Here is a 17,905-nt window from a genome sequence, read left to right as displayed (position 1 = left end):
AAGAATGGGGGTCGTATTCCCTGGAACTGTATTTACCAACAGCTGTTAGCTAACACATGGGTGTTAGGAACTGAACCTGGGTCCTCTGAAAGAGCAGCCAGTGCTCTTAACCACTGAGCCATCTTTCCAGTTCCAGTTTGAGAGGTTTTAACCACTCTGTCACAGCACCTAAGGAACCATTTCTCTTTATTATTATTTATTTATTTATTTATTTATTTTTTTATTTGTATTCGAGTGTTTTGCCTGCATGTATATAAGAGCACCCATGCAGCGCAAAGACTGTGGAGGTCAGAACTGAAGTTAAGTGGTTGTTAGCCACCATGTGGATACTGGGAATCAAACATGGGTCCTCTGAAAGAGCAGTCAGTGCTTTTAACTGCTGAGCCATCTCCCCAGCCCCACCATGTCTCTTTTTTAAAGTATACTTTGAGTCAAATTTAAAGAAATATAAATTTTTGGCTTTCATGACCTTCTAAAAATACCCAACTTTTTTCTGCTATACAAATAACTAAATACAGATTATTTTGAATTAACTATACAGTATATCTGTCCTCACCACCACTTAACTATTAAAAAGCATAATTATACTTCAGGGAGACCCTGTATCAAAAAGACCAAAAAAAGCATAATTATATATATATATATATGATATATAGTATATATTATTCAAATATCTCCTATAATCTATAAAAGTGATATTTAAGGGGCTGGAGAGATAGCTTAGCAGTTAAGAACACTGGCTGTTCTTTCAGAAGATCCAGGTTCAAATCCCAGCACCCACGTGGCAGCTATCGGCTGTCTATAACTCCAGTCCCAGGGGATCTGACAGCCTCTTCTGATCTCCACTGGCATTGCATGACACAGGTACACTTACCCACATACAGGCAATACACATAAAATAAAAATAATAAATAAAATTTTTTAAAGTGATATTTAAGTGCCAAGGGCCAATAATGAAGAAACAGTTGAGGTACTAGCTCAAACATGTTTTACAGAAATATTCCACCCTAAGTGTCATTTTATTCTGCTTAAAGAATAAAATTCAAGGAACTGCAATGTTATTTCTTGGGATGTGTGACATGCTATGAGGATGTGAACCCCTGAATATTTTGGTTCAGCATAATGAAGTTCAACCCACATTTACTGAATTGATTTTTAAGATAAGTGGACATCCACTGTGTATTACTAATGTTCATAACCAAGCTAGTTAACAGCTTGTTTCTTTCTAGTACACCCAACATCCATCTGGGTTTCTCCATAGCTGCCTACATTAGCCTCACTCTGAATACACTCCCCGTTTACTTCTCCTTGAGTATCTGGCTAAAATCATGAATTACTTCATGAATCCACATGAACTTTTACAGGATTATTTAAGGCAATTCTGAGCTACTGAGACTATGAATACATTGAAGTCAGGAATTATCTTGTACTCGCTTACATGGTTACTATGCCTGACACAATATGGGTTAAAGATAGAGCTTCAAGTACATTCTCTAAACTAGGAAACAAGTCATAGATGAAGGAGTATGCCAGTGAACACTGGGATACGGTGCCTAGAACTGATCATCTTGTTTTATCTGCTGTCATTATCTGAGCACAGTCCCACAATGAGAATTTCCAAGTTTAAATCTTAATTCAACCAAGAATTGTGGAACTTCTGGCAAATTATCTATTTTTTTTGCCTCTGAGTCCTATTTATTTAAAAGGGGCCTATGATAGCATTCCCCTGATGGATAACTCTAAGGGTTAAATAACAGGGTTAATGTGATAGTGCTGATAAGCCTTGTACAGTGTAAGTAGGCACTCAGATCCAGCTTTCTTTTTCTTACATTTCGTATAATTTGGAGAACTGTCAACAGATTTCCATTTCTTGATTTTAATTAATAATTTGGTGGAATACACATGACTATAACATGAGGGTATTGATAATCTATCATTACCCTTCCATTGGGACTAGGAGCTTCCCTTTTCAAGTCAACACTTTTCCTCCTGATCTGTCTTTTGTGGCTCTTCTTCCATATAGCAGCCAAAGTCCTCAAGGGTTCACAGCCATTCTTTTTTGGTTCATGAATCCTTAATTTAAATTCCAATTAAATTTTAATTTTATATGTAGATATAGATATATAGATGTTGAATCACTCACTGAGTCTCTCATTCATTCATTAAATGACATCTATTAAGCTCTCACAATTTGCCAAGAACTCTGCCAGATAAGTACAAGCAGAGATAAAATATAATATATTCCTTCAACACACTCACTTTTATGGAGATTTACCTATTTAGTGTCTATTGACCATTCTCATCACTATCGTTTGGATGCCCTCAATTTTAGCTATATTCTAAGTATATAAAAAAGAGTGCAATATCTGACCTCACTGAATACAGCAAGCTCATTACCTTTTCATTCCATTTATCCATAAGTGTGTTGGAGCCATATGATGGGAAGCAGCCATCTCTCCACTCCAGATACATTTGCACATTATCTCACATGAGTCAGGGTGAGGATGGGATATAAAGGTTAAGAGATGTTAGATTGAATCCCTGGACTGTGTTTTATTTGTATTGTCTGTGGTGCTTTGAATGAAAATATACCAAACAGGCACAGGTGTTTGAACAAGTGGTCCCCAGCTAGTGGTGCTGCTTGGGGCAGTCTAGGAGGTATGGCCTTGCTGGAAGAAGTATGTCACTGGGGGTGAGCTTTGAGCATTCATAGCCTCACCCTACATCCAGTTTTCTCTCTGCTTCATGTTTGCCTGATGTCAGGCCTCAGCTTCCAGCTCCTATCACCATACCTGCCACTTGCTGCCATGCCTCCTCACCATGATGAACACTTACCCCTCTGGAACAACAAGCCAAAATATGCTTTTTCTTCCTCAAGTCACTTTGGGTCATGGTGTTTTATCAAAGCAATAGAAGAGTAACTAATACATAAGTTTGCACTAAGCCTGAGGTATTTCTGTGAAGAACCTCACCATGACTGACTTTAGAGAACCATGGAGGACTTTGGAACTTTGGACTTGAAAGCTATAAGAAGAGCTTAGCAGACTGTTCTAGTAGGAGTCCAAAAGACAGTGTTGCTGAGAGTAACACTGACTGTAGAGCCCAGGCTCAAGAGGTTTCACAGGGAATCAAAGATTTCAAAAGCACTAGAATCTGGCTGCCTTCTGCCCATGCATGAAAACTTGTCTGAAGCTAAATTAAAAAGTAATGGACTAATTTCTTTGGTGGAAGAAATTCAAGAAAGCACAACACTGAGTCTGTGATGATTATTATTGATAATGTTTATGCAGGTCTACAGTGAAAAAGAGCAAATGTGGCAGAAAGAAATACAAAATATTCAGTTTGGAGAGAAAAATAGCACTAGGAAGTTTAATGCTATAGCCAAAGCATGTGTTGCAAAAGAGGATGCAATTGTTAAAGAGATTAGTATCATTAAGGTGAGGCCTCCTCCTTGGCACTGGAATAATGGGAACGGTACCCTCAATTTAGGATGCCACCCAGTTAAGCTTCCTCCTTGTAAAAGACCTAAGAAGTTCTCTGCTCCTAGAAAACAACAGCACACAAAAGTTGCTGCTAATGTGTTTGAAAGGACCAAGGGTCCACCCCAAGCTGACAGTGTCATCCACATGGCATTAATTTTGGAAGCATGAAAATTACAAGATTAAGGTGGTCATAGATTCTTTCTCCATGGTTTCAGAGAGCTGCTGAGACCAGACAACATGCGTGAGTGCTGCAGTCACTATGAGCAGACCCTGAGAGGGCAGCAGGCTCTAAGGAGCCATTGCATGAAGCTTTTTAAATGAAACTTGGGTTGCACTGGCAACCGCAACATGTTGAAGATGCCAGAGTCATAAAACCTCTGCCAAAGACATCTGCATACAGGGAGTGGAACCAGCCCCAAAGGGAGGTATAATGCAAGCATCAAAGCTGGAAGATCAGAATCATCTGTCCTTTGGTATTAAAGTTGCAGACACTTGACATGGAGCTTCAGAACTTGATGTTTGCCCTGCTGGATTTCCTTCTTGCTTTGGTCTAGTATTTCCTAAATACACCCACATTCCACCCTTTTGGAATGGGAATGTATAGTCTATGTCATTGTGTGTTAGACTATGTAATTAATCTTTTTATTATGTAGGTGGTAACAGTTCAAAGATTAGGTAACAGGGAAGACTTTGGACTTTGAAACAGTATTGAGACTGTGAAAGACAGGTATATTTAAAGTTGGACTTGATGTGTGCTCGCTTCAGCAGCACATATACTAAAATTGAAATGATACAGAGAAGGTTAGCATGTCCCCTGCTCAAGAATGACATGCAAATTTGTGAAGCATATTTTTAAATAAATAAATAAATAAAGTTGGAATAAATGTATTTTGAATTATGGTATGGCAATGAACCTATGGGGGCCAGGGTGTAGAACATGGTGCTAAGAATGAAGAATGCCCCTCCCCTACATAGATTCAGGTATTTGAACACATGTTCCCAGTTGGTGGTGTTTTTGGAGGTGTAGCCTTGATAGAGGAAGTATTTCACTAGGGCAGGTTTTGAGAATTCATAGCCTCACCCCATTCCTTGTTCACTCTCTCTGCTTTGCATTAACAATTGAAGATGTTAGCTCTAAGATTCCTACTCCTGGCACCATGTCTGCCACTTGCTCCCATACCTCTCCACCAAGATGTGTTATTATTCCCCCTAGGACCATGAGCCAAAATAAATTCTTTCTTCTATTAAGTTGTTTTGGGTCATTGTGTTTTATCATATCAAGATAAAAGTAACTAATACATCCCTTGACATTTTCTTTTAGGGAGTATTATGGTATCTTTTTTTCGTATGTGTAGTAGAGTAAGGAAAACCTGAAATTCGCAATTTTTTAAGAAAAACACATAAAAACATTCATTAGCCCATAGAATGTGTTTGGCCCATAGGAACCAAGTTGAAGCCAAGATTTCCTCAGGGAAAAAGGAGCTACACATGTCCAAGTTAACCATGATGCAACTCTTATGGAGAAATACTGTTTCCCTTTGACATCTTTTCTCTTACCTTCATCTAGTTATGCATCTTCTCTCCAACAATTCTGTACTATTTCAAAGACTAAAATAAGAATGAAGACCTAAAAGGAAGGCATCAAGTAGGTCACTCAGCTTTTATGAAAACCTCTCTGCTAGTTACTTTTCTTGTTATGTGACAAAATACTTGAGAGAAGAATCTTGAGGAAAAAGTTTATTTTGGCTCATGGTTTCAGAGGGAACAGTACTTGATGGCAGTGAGGGCAAGGCAATTGCAATGGCTCCATCTGTAGAGGCAGGAATGTGAGGTTCCCCACAAATTAGATCAGATAGCAGAGGGAACAGGATTAGAAGCAGACTTATAAACTTCAAGTTCTGCCTCTATAGAACTTACATTCCAAAGGCTCCACAATCTACTAAAACAGCAGCAGCAGCAACAGGTCAAACCCATAACCCTGTGGCAAACATTTCACATTCAAACCATACCATTCTGTTTCTGGCCCTCAGAGGCTTTGACCCTCACATAATGCAAAATGTATTTAGGTCAGGAGATCTTATAATCACATTAACAACACTATTCGAAGGGCTAAAGTCCAAAACTCAATTCAGGCAATCTCTTAGCTGTGAGTCCTTGTAAAATCCAAAAACAAAAACAAGTTATACACTTCCAATATTCAATGTCAAAGAATAAACATTTCTGTTCCAAAAGGGAAGTATGAGAGGATAGCAAGGAAAGACTAGATTGTAGCAAGACTGAAATTCAGCAAGACAAATACCAAATCCTACAGCTCTATGCCCATCATCCATGGCACATAGTAGCATCATCTGGTTTCCAATAAGTTTAAGTATCCCTGACACTTTGGCCCTGATTCCTTCACTGCACATGGGCTCTATCTTGAGCTACCTGTCAGCAGATTTCCTTACCATATACCTCATATCCTAGCATCTCCAAGATTCTGAGGTCTCCTTTGTGACATAGGTTTCACCTTCACAGGACTATCCTGCAAGGAATTTAATTCTACTACCCATTTCCTGACCTCACAGACTTTTAAAAATAGAGTTCATTTTATTAATTCTTTAACAGTTTCATACATGTAAAAGCTTCTAGACTTTTAACTTAGAACCTTGGTACTACCTCCATGACCCAGTATCTTGCAATCTGCATACCCGCAAAACTAACACTATACGGATGACATCAAGTTCTGCTGTCAACTCAATATGTATCTGAGCCCCCTTGCACCATTGCTTCAGAAGCTTCTATGCACCTGCATGGCTAAACTGGGAATATTTCTGTCCACTTTGTCTTCATTTCCTAGAACATATCGATTCTGATGAGCAAGTATTTGTTTCACAGAGAATGCTTTTATCATAGTTGTAGCAAAATATTAAAATAGTAAGTTTTTTAAGTGTTACACTGAAAATCTCAGAGAGCAAGAACTTATAATTCTAGATGTTAACATTGTTTTTCAGGAATTTTTTGTCAGAAATTACATAATTAATATTTAGTATCCCTCCTCTGTGCCCCATGAAATTGTGCATCCATCTATCTCCACTTCAGAATTTTGATATAGACTCAATGTTTGTGTCCCCTGAAAATTCTTATTTATTTATTTATTTATTTATTTATTTATTTATATTTAATTTAGCTTTTGTAGTTTTATACAATGGTTCTTAATAAAATTTTGGCCCCCTCCCCTATCCATGTCCCTCCATGACAAACCTCATGTATTCCACCATACACATTGTCTCATCCAGTCAAGCATTTGTACCCAGATGTCCTTTGGTGTAAATTTATCCAAGTCTAGTAAGCCCATTTAGAGATCATATGTAAGGCATACTGTCCCTTTTCCAGCATCAATCAGTCTCCATTGGTTTTCAGTCTAGGGCCAGCCCACCACCCATTTCTCTCTTCCCCTCTGGGCCCTTGTTTAATTGAGTTGGCATGGGTCCTGGACTTGATGCCACCACTGCCACAAGTTCACAGGTGCAGGCTTCCAGTGACCTGAAAGCCTCTGCTTCCATATGTTCATGAACCAGTCCTGGCTCTTACAATCGTTCTACTACCTCTACCACAATGGTCCATTAGCCGTGGGTGGGTGAGGTACAGTATAGGAGTCCCATCCAAGAATACACATTCTGCAGTCTCTTATTCTTTAAAACTTGGCCAGTTGTTGCCTTCTGTGTACATCACACTCTGTTTTCTAAGGAAGCTTTACTGGTGAAAGTTTAGGGATGCATTAGTTTCCTCTCTACCCTTTGTTCCTCTATGTTCCTTAGGTATATGAGCCTTAGGTATAGAGGTTCAACAGTAGATGTGTCATCTAGAACTTGGCATCTCTCAGGTGCATATTCTCTGTGTCTGAGAAGTTGTGGAATTCTACCTCCATCTGTTGCAAAAAAGAACTTTGATGAGTGCCTGTCTGTAAATATAAGGATCCATATTTAGCATATGGTAAGAAATTTCATTTGTCTAGAGATACGAAAGAGATAGGATTTTCTCTAGGATCTACGTTCTCTTCCTCCATATGTATTTGGCTGAGTTTACAGCACATTAGTGAGTATTTTGTCCTCTCCTTCCACCAAATAGGTTCCAGGAATTAAACTTGAGTGATCATGCTTTACTCATTAATCCATCTGGACATCCCTTAAACTCCTTTGAACAGTAGTTTTCTATAAAAGAATAATTTTTTTTCTTTGAGACAGGTTCTCCCTGTAGCCCTGACTGATCTAGAACTCATTGTGTAAACAAGCTGGCCTTGATCTCACAGAGATCCCCCTGCCTCTGTCTCCCACATGCTGAGATTAAAGGTGAGCACCACCACCATGCCCTGACCTATAATAGAATAATGTTTTTAGGCAGTTTTCCCCATGTGACATGGTATCAGATTGTTTGACCTTTTATGTTTTGCTGTTTGGTGAGTGTGTGTGTGTGTGTGTGTGTGTGTGTGTGTGTACACATATTCTTTCCTACCTGTTTTACTATAAAGTTTATAGAGTTCATTCCTCATAATATGAATGCACCTGCTAATAGGAATTGCTTCCTATGTCTAATACATTTTTATTTATTGAGAATTTACAGACAAGCAATGTACTAAGCTTTTTATTTGTATTATTCTATTTAATCCTCACAAATTTCTGAAAGTACAGAATTGGTTCTGACTCCTTGGAGCTCTTTTCTTATTTTTATTGATACATTCCTCATGATCAAAGCTAGATCATTTATTCTGTGTATTTCTGCTATAACTAAATTGTTATCATCCCTTTTTCAGAAAACTCTATCCCACTAATGCAATGAAGATATATATCTCACTGTCACTATTTTCTCATTTAATTTTTAAATGATACATAATTTAGACCATGATGTCTATATCTATAAAATGTGGTAAGAAAGGTTGAGAAAAGGACAAAGAAAGATTTGGTGTTTTTTAAATTGATGGTAAATATTTTTCTGTGTTTCAGAAGTACAACTAATATGTAGAATTTTGAGAAAGTACATGTTTTTATTTCACCTTAGACAGATCTCCTAATGAGTAGAAAATTCCCAATATGGAAATGGTAAACTATACTGTATGCTAAAGAATCTAACTCTCTCATATAGTTACTGCCTTGTTAATGTTTCCATGACAAATATCTAATAAAATTTTGATCCCATCCAGTTAGAATCCTTTAGTTTATAAAACTACTATGTTTGGTGTGAGGCAGGGATATTATTCTCATCTTGTCAACAAATCTTCAAATTTTCAGCTTTACTCATTACCTTGAACCTACCCCAACCACTCACTCTTCTCCAGCACCCATGTGAATATAGATAGGCCTTTGCCTATAGGCTTCAGCCTTTGCTTTGACCTGTTAGATGCCATTTACCAAACCTGAGCAGACTCTTTGAAACAGTATAAAGAGTCCAGATAAAAAATAGATGAGAATCTGATAGAATTCTACATAAGACATCCTCCATTGGAAAAGTCACCATTTATCAAAATCCTTAGGATCTCATTATATCCCTAGAAACAAATGCATTAGAAGTAAAGATTGTAGAGCCAGAAAAAAACTGAGTTTAAATTCTCACTCTTCTATTACATTGTATAATATGGTAACTGATAGAATAACCTTCACAGGATTATTGAAATAAATAGATGAGACAGCTTGTATAAAGAACTTGGCATACAGTTAAAATGCTTCATAAATGTTAAAATGTTCATAATAGTGTTAATGTTGGGACAATAGCAAGTATAATGATACTAACGCCACCCCAAATTGGTGATAAAATAGAGAAAGAATTAACGTCTGATCTTGTTCTATTTTGGTTTGTGATTTGTGTCCAGGAACATAGTGTATCATTTGCATAGTATTGGGAAAGAACATTTAAATTTCCCTTACTCTAGTTTATTCATCTGTAAAATAACAATAATACCTTGCATGACTGTTATAATAATTAAATGAGCTAATAAACATAGGGTGCTAAGACAACATCCTGGAATGTAAGAACTACATTATGGTTAGCTATTATTAAAATGTGTTAGTACTTCTCTTAGTCAGAGTTCTCCAGAAAACAAAACTAACAAGATATCAATGTATAGATGGGTGGGTGGATGGATGGACAGATGCATGGATGGGTGGATGGGTGTATGGATGGATGGATGAATGGATGGAGGACAGAGGGATGGATTGGTGTGGGAGATGGATGGATGGATGGATGGATGGATGGATGGAGGATAGAGGGATTGATGGGTGTGGGAGATGGATGGATGGGTGGATGGATTTAAGGAGTTGGCTTTTGCAACTGTCAAAAATTTAGCAAGTAAAAAATTTTATGGAACATGTCAACAATATGAATATCAGGCTGGAATGGAGTTTCAGTCATTCTCTAGAAAAACTGATTTTCTTCCTAAGGACTTCATCTAATCATGTGATACCCATGTACACATCAAGTAACAGCCTTCAGTGAAAGATATCTTGTTATTAACACTGCTCAACATAACTTCACAGCAACACCTAGTTTATCATCAACTTAAATAACTGTAAGACTGTTTCCTAGCCAAGTTTCCACATAAGATTATCTCAGTACTATAAAGAATTCTTATAAAATTGATTTTATATTAAGCTATCTTTAAGAAACCAGGTTAGATAATAACTGAGGATATTTATTTAGATTTATGACTCATTCTACATAAAAGAGAGCTTATATTTTTCAGTTACTATGATATCTGATAGAATATAAATTTATTTACTGTTTTAAGCAGGCTGTGGAGGATACTCACAAAGGATTGTGAAATAAGGCAAATTTCCCTAAATAAGTAACACATGATCAGTCATATACTAGGTTATAGTCTCATGTGATTTAGTGACCACTTAGCTGTACATCTACATGTTGGTGACAGTTACAAATATATTGAAATAACAGAATAGTATTAGCTGTATAAATTTGTAAAATTTTTAGTATATTAGTATAGATTCTCTAGCCCCCAAATCCTAGAGTTGCTCTGGTTCAGTACTTGGTTAGTGTTACTCAGTTGTATAATCCTGTATGTGAAATTTTCAGAAATATTATCAGTTCTAATTATCTTGCTTTGTTTCCATATTTCGTATACTTTTTAGATAGCACAATACTATAATCCATTTATTGTACCCAATAAACCATTACTGAGCTGTTACTAAATACAGATGTGAGAGTTTACCTTAACTGTCAACTTGACTAGATTTAGAATCATCTAAAAGGCATATCTTTGGATGGGTCAGTGAGGTGGTTTCATAGAGGCTTAACTTAATGTAGGTGGAACCATCCAATAGTCTGTGGCTGGTCACACACTGAATTGAAAAGAAGAAAGAAGAAAGTCACCTCGGCACTGGCATTCATCTCTCTGCTTCCTGACTGCAGACATGTGGTGACCAGCTATCTCAAGCTCCTGCCACAACAGCTTGACTCACTCTTTCCACCATACTTTCCTTGCCATGAGTGACTGTATCCATAAACTAAGAGTTAAAATAAATCCACCCTTTTCAGGTTGCTTTTGTCAGATGTTTTGTCATAGCATGAGAAAAATAACAAGTATTGCTAGGATCTGGACTAGGGCCAGGAGATACAAGCTGTATACACAGGGCACAGGGCACAACTCCATAACCCCATAGTACTGTTGGGGAGTTATATCCTTCCAATAGTGACTATTTTACAACACAGAAAGTGCTATACTCACCAAGGGAAAAAAATGGATGTGAATTCCATGCAAAAAAAGTACAGTTTTAATGAGAATATCATGTCCTTTTGAGGTTCCCACATAAAGCCTCCTCGGTGGCTAGGCTCAAGGCAAGAGGAGGGGTTCCTTAAATCCCTATAGTAACATTACATCATGCTTGTGAAGTACAAATATTTTGAGACATTCTGCTTACCAAATTATAAACAGTTCAAACTATTGAATAATCTTATTCCCTCACTATAATATTTTCAAAGCTGGCTTGACCTGCATACAATTCAGCTCCTGTCTATATAGGAGGAAAAACAATTAGCAGTATGGATATTTCTTGTCTACTTTTTGCCAGAATATTCTGCCCATTAAATAATTGAAAAATTGAAAAAATGACAAAGACATTTAAAAATTAAATTGTTGAAATGGGTAAATAACAAACCCAAAGTCTGCAATGGGATAGATAGTGACTGAAATCAAACGCCCCTCTCAACTACCAATAACATAGTCTAGTGAAGACTTAATCTCTCACTTTGAGAGCAGTGCAGCCTGGTGATACAGCCTGTATGCAAGGAAGGATATGGAACTGTATAATATCATTTTAGCTCAGAGTTATCACATATTCTATCACATAAACACTTCAAGTGACAAAGTGAGATAATTCATTTCTCTACTTTTAGCACCTTACTTTACTCTTGGGATTAGATATCTTTTCTCTGGGTCAATCAGGATATCTTTTCTTTACATGGATACAATGTATTTTAAATATATTCACCCTTTACCCCAACCCAGCTTTCCCAATTCCTTGTCTAACATTCTTGTTATCTCTAAATGTTTAATTAGATGTTTTACATTTTCGGTAGGGCACAGGCAAAGATCACTGGGGCTGTAGAAAAGTAATAGAAAAATGATGGAACAATTTCTTGATACCAGGGAGTGAGAAAGGTCCAACATCAGGGCCTGGGTACCAAGGACCACATGTAGCATCAAGGTCCTTAGCTGGACAACAAGGGAGGTGGTTAAATGACAAAGTGAGATGAATCATTTCTCTACTTTTAGCACCTTACTTTAGAATCTTAGGATTAGATGACTTTTTTCTGGGTCAACCAGAATATCTTAAGCTATATTTACAGAACAATACATATGCAATATTCTTAACAAAACAGTGTATCATTTTCTGGTATCCAGAAAACTGCTGTCAATCATCCATTCCATAATGATTCACTGACTACTTATGGCTCGGATGCACAATATAGCTCTATGAATAAATATGATACTTGCTATCAAGTCTCTCATCATCTAGCAGGTAAAACATAAGCAACTTGTTCCCTTACACTATGATGAACACTGAATCAGATGCTTGAACAGCACAGAGAGAAGAATTTGTTCTACTTGAGATCAAGAGAACTGTTGATTGACAAGTAGGACTTTAAAAGATTAAGCAAGAATTTCTCAAATATCAACAAAAAAAAGAATACTCCAGGCAGAAAAGTAATAATACTTAAAGCTTCATGAATGTTTGATATAGCCTACAAAAATTATGTTAAAGAGAAAAATGCTCAGTAATCATTGAGAATTTATGTGTAGTTTTCTATATATTGTTAAAAGTTATTATCTCAAGAGGTTGAATTATAAGAGGAAAGAATAGGTTATGAAAGCAAGGTAGAAACCAGTTACTAAATTCTTAAGAGTCTATTACTGGGTGTGGTAGCACATGACTGTAATTCAAGCACTTGGGAGACTGATGCAGAAAGATCACATGCTCAGTTCCAGCCTGGGCTACATAATGACTTCTATGGGGACCTGAGAGATGGCTCAACAGCTAAGAGCATGTACTGTTCTTGCCAAAGACCCAAGTTTGATTCCCATCACTCGTATTCAGTGACTCGACTCACAACCACCTGTAACTTCAGCTCCAGGGGATCTGATGCCATGTTATGGATTCTGCAGGCACCTACATGCACGTGTTCATATATGAAAACACATACACATATAGTTTAAAATAAAAAACTAATTTAAAAAATCAAAGAGACTATCAAGGCCTCTTGACATTGAAAATGGAGATGAAATTCAGAGATAGTTTTTAAAGCAAACCAAAAATGTTTAAAGAAAGCATAATCAATATAGAAGATAAAAGAGCATAAAATCACTAGACATGGGTACAAAGTCAAATAATATGTTCAGAAAAGTAAGTTATTGGACCACGAATTTTGAGAAATAACTTTAACCAAAAAATAATGAAATGAAATAAAATAACAGTGATTTGCAAATTCTCTAAATGGATTTAATAGTAAATGTGTTAGTTGTCATCTGCTGCAAGAACCTTCTCTAGAGAGAGTTGAGAGACACTAATAGATGGGCATAACAACATGTCATTAGGAGTCAGTTTAATACCCAGAGGCTTCCATCTGCTCAATATGCAGAGAATATGACACTGCAGAGTGCTCACCCCTAAATGGGACACCTATACCACACCCTCTCCCCCCAAGGCTCTGGGATCATTTCAGAAAAGGGGGTGGAAAGATTGTAAGAGCCAGAGAAGATGGATGAATGCAAGGAAAACGTTGTTTGGACACAACAGAGCAATTGTCCATGTGAATCCACAGTGTTTATGACAGCACAAGACCTGGACAAGCACAAGCCAGAGAAAAGTCAAGCTTGGATGGAGGAGATGGGTACAAAGCCCCAGCCCTAGCTGAAGATCTATTGGCAATTGACAGCTGTTGGGAGGGGGAGTACCAGGTCTCCTCACTGATGTGATGCCTGATAGGTTGACCAGACTCCAAGGCATAGACCCAAACCCAAGAGCATTTGGGGAAAAGCAATCAGATTCTCTAGGCCTTTAAAAAAAATAAAAGTAGTAATAGAGAACATGAACTTGGGAGAGTGGATAATAAAGTGGATGTAGAGATGAAGGAGAGGGTCTAAATGTGATCAAAGTAATTGTATTAAGTTCTTGAATCAATAAACTTTTTAATTACTAAAATAAAATTTAATTAAAAGTAAATATGATTCATGTGAAGATAGAATTTGTAAAAAGGCTATTTAATTTTAGTGGTGCTTTATAATTAAATGTACTTGCTCTTTCCCAGTCACAGAGCCTTTGATATATCTTCTCATATTTCTAGTGAGGTATGAATGTAATCCACTCTCACTACATGCGAATTATATTAGGGATAAAACTAAACTATTCTTTCTATCTCAGAGTGTTTTATTGGAGACCTAGATGCTATAGTTTAAAGAAAAATCTTACTGTAAGTTATTCATAGTAAATGCTGAGCTAAGTTTAGCATCAGCAAGGTAAATAGCAGCTCTGTGAGTGACTCACAGGCTGCCTGGGTAATCCAGAAATCAGGATTTCCCTTTCATTTACAAGTTTGTTTGAGCAATTTTCTAAATTTAATTTGATTCTCTTTACTATATATCTCTACTATCGATGAGAAATGATACTTCATAAAGAAAAAAATCATCATTTATTATCCTCAAGAATGGAACTACATAATTCTGCACATACCTACTTGAATATTTCCTCGTGGGACAGCCTCCTAATTAACCTCCCAGCTACCAGGATTCCCTGTCTGTGGTCTATTAATCATGCATGATGCTGCCATTTAAGACTTACTCCTGAGAACTGATGATACCACATTCTTACATAAAATCCTTCCATGGCTCACAACTTCCTAAAGAAGAGAATCTGAGCTCTGTGGTACCTTCATAACCAAAAGCTTTCCAATCTGCCTGCTCTGAATTCTGAGTCTAACTTTCCAATAGTATGAAAAAAAGTCTTTCCCAATTTTTATTAGGCAAGATCATAGAATGTCAGGCCCATGTCATTTGTGCCTGCTACACTACATGTCACTCTGTACTGTGATCAAGCCCTTTAATTTTCTAATGCCTAAATTCCTCTTCTATAAACTAGTAATATTTGCATACCACTAAAAGAAGATGAGTAATCAATAAAATATCTACCTAGCTGAATCATAATAGAGTTCAAAATGATAACAGAGTTCAAAATAATAATAATAGCTCAAAATAATATGGAAAATGCCTAATCTAGACTTCCTAGATTGTAGTAAGAAGGTTTGATTAGTAATCCGAGTCTTTGTTCATAGACTTACCTCTACAAGAATGTCCAGCTCTTTAAACCTGTCTTAATTACCACACAGAGCTCAGTTCTAAAACCACCTAGGTAGGAATACATCCAACATATTCTAGTGAAAATAATATTTTCTCTCCTACAGTACAATGGAAAAACTGTTGTCCTGAAATTAGACTCCTGTCAATTTCTAATAATATGAACTTAGACAAGTTAAAAACCCACAGTTTCTTCATATCTAATATGATTGTGTGAACAACTCTACTTGACTTACCAGCCATTGTGAGAGCTAAAAATATAAGTCAAATAGTTAACTATAATATGGCATATACACGAGTTAGTTATCTCACCCAAATTATAAAATCAAATAAAGAATGTTGCCCTTACTTTTGTCACTGTTAGCAACTCATCAGAAAAATAACTAGGATGCGGGTCATGTCCTGGAAAACTGAAGCCAAGGATGCAAGCTGCAGGGTTTGGGTCTAGGGGCTTATACAGAACTGAAGAAAGGAAGGAATGCATTCCCAAGGTTCACTTTTGCATAGTAACCAAAGCATGCAAGGGTAAGTGAAGCTTGGAGAAAATGCACAAAGATGACTTATACAAATTAGTTGTTCAATAAGTAAAAAGGAAAAAAGAGAGAGAAAAGAAGGGGTTATAAAGGAGAAATAGGGGAAGACAGTTGCATCATTTCTCAAAAGGGCTACTTCCTGCATCTCTTACTGAGCTGGCAAAATAAAAATTTTACTAATGACTAAAGCCTAGGTTTAAAATATTACATTTCCCTTTCTCTGATTGTGCATTGTCTCTATTTTATAACACTCCTAAGTGCCATGTGTCAGTATGTAGTCTACCATTACCTAAGTTCCCCTAAACACTTCACTGACTCTTTTTCATCTACTTTCTCAAACAAACAAAAGATAATTTTTTAATAATAATTTTTAATTTTTTAAAATCATTTCTTCTATTTAAATGACAATATGGAACTCTGGTAAGCTTATTCAAGTCTACTGACAGCAATAGTATATTGCTCAGCAGCAGCATGTACATTTTCTAGTTACTCCAAATCCCTATGTATTCTCTAGCCCCACCAAAATATCCACACATTTTCAGGTAACACTAATAGATAAATGAAAAGATGATTGTGTACTGTGTAGAAATGGTGAGATTATCTTACATTCATGTTGACTTTTTATTTGCAACTTGCTTCTTCTTTCATTATTGGATCTGAGTTCCCCCCAAAAAGAGTAACAAAACTGGAAAAAAATCTACTTTTACATTTTGATATAATGCAGTTTTACAGAATGGTTTTCTTCAAAGCTTTCCTATATACCTTTTCACTTGATTTACTTAAGCATGTTGTTTTATTTCCATTTACTGATAGAGAAAGTGATACTTGGAGATGTGAAAGTGCTTTCCATAAAATCATGATCTATACAGCTGCTATTTATGGGCCATTTACTAGTTTCAAGACTTGCACTGTTTCAAGCAGAGCTGTATCTTATTCATCTTCAGATGCCTTATAAAGCAGATACTATTATTATTTAACATTTTACAAGTAAAAGAGTTGAAGTTCAAAAAGATTAAATAATTTATCCCTGATCACATAGCTAGTAAAAGGCAAAACCAAATTCAAACACAAGGTTCTGTGATGACTCAATGGAGCTGCTCTTCCAAGTTAGCATTTCAGATTTTAGTTCAATAGCTCAAGCCCTGTGGAGAAAAAATCAGACATATATAAATACTTAAAGCATAAAAATTTAAGGCTAGTTTTACATGAAACTAACCATAATTAGGAACCAGGAAAATACAGTGCTAGTAGACAGGAGGAGGGGGAGGTACGCTCAATATAAAACAGTACAGTAGAGGGGTGAGTCACTTATATCTCAGAAAAATATCCAAGGAAAAGCAACAAATCGAATCTTGGATTGAATACTTCTTATAAAATGTTCCAAAACAGTATTTCTGGGTTAGAGTCCCAAAATAAGACCGAGTAGTTCCCATTCTTATTTCAAACTATCACCACACAGAATCACTCTGTTCTGACTCAGCTGCTGCCACTTTATGGTATCTACCACATATTACCAGCAAAAATCCTATCTGTGGAAGAGGATGGCTGTACATTTACATTTTCCCAAAATTCATTTAAAATAGAGTTTAAGCTGTGCAACTAGAATTTTTAAATATTTCTATTGAATTTTTTGTATATTTCATACAGAACATCTCAAACAATCTCAATCATCTTTATACCCCTGTTCCCACTGGCACCCTGCTATACCCCACCCCCACTGGAGCCCATATACTCTGTCATCCCTGTTAAGGCCCACTGGGTTGTCAGTGTCCCCAGCCATTCCCCAGTGCAAGCCCATCTGCTGAGTCTAGTCTATCTAGAGTCCCTTGTTTTAGGAAGATCAGCTCTTCTTCATCTAGCAGCAATCAGCTGGCAACATTCCTTCAGATAAGATTGACCATCATGGAAGAGGGAGTGGAAAGATTGTGAGAACCAGGGAGGAGGGGCATGACCATATGGAAAAAGAGTCTTACAAGCTCCTGGGAACCTGATCACATGATTCTATGGCAATGATGTCAGCATACACAAGTCCCATGCAAACTGAAGCAGACAAT

The 17,905-nt window shown here is 36.8% G+C and overlaps 1 protein-coding gene and 1 non-coding gene across 4 annotated transcripts in view; one reads left to right on the top strand and one right to left on the bottom strand.

The window, feature by feature from the left end:
• Positions 1-17,905, bottom strand: part of Dlg2 (discs large MAGUK scaffold protein 2) — a 2,328,307-nt gene that overhangs the window by 1,922,302 nt on the left and 388,100 nt on the right. The gene's annotated exons all lie outside the window — the stretch shown is intronic.
• Positions 4,235-4,336, top strand: LOC115072220. The gene has a single exon (XR_003851287.1). It is a non-coding gene; the product is annotated as a U6 spliceosomal RNA (small nuclear RNA).

Source organism: Nannospalax galili, unplaced genomic scaffold (assembly GCF_000622305.1).
Source record: "Nannospalax galili isolate Female #2095 unplaced genomic scaffold, S.galili_v1.0 scaffold278, whole genome shotgun sequence".
In the NCBI taxonomy this organism is placed as follows: Eukaryota; Metazoa; Chordata; class Mammalia; order Rodentia; family Spalacidae; genus Nannospalax; species Nannospalax galili.
This window is presented reverse-complemented; position numbering and strand designations above follow the sequence as displayed.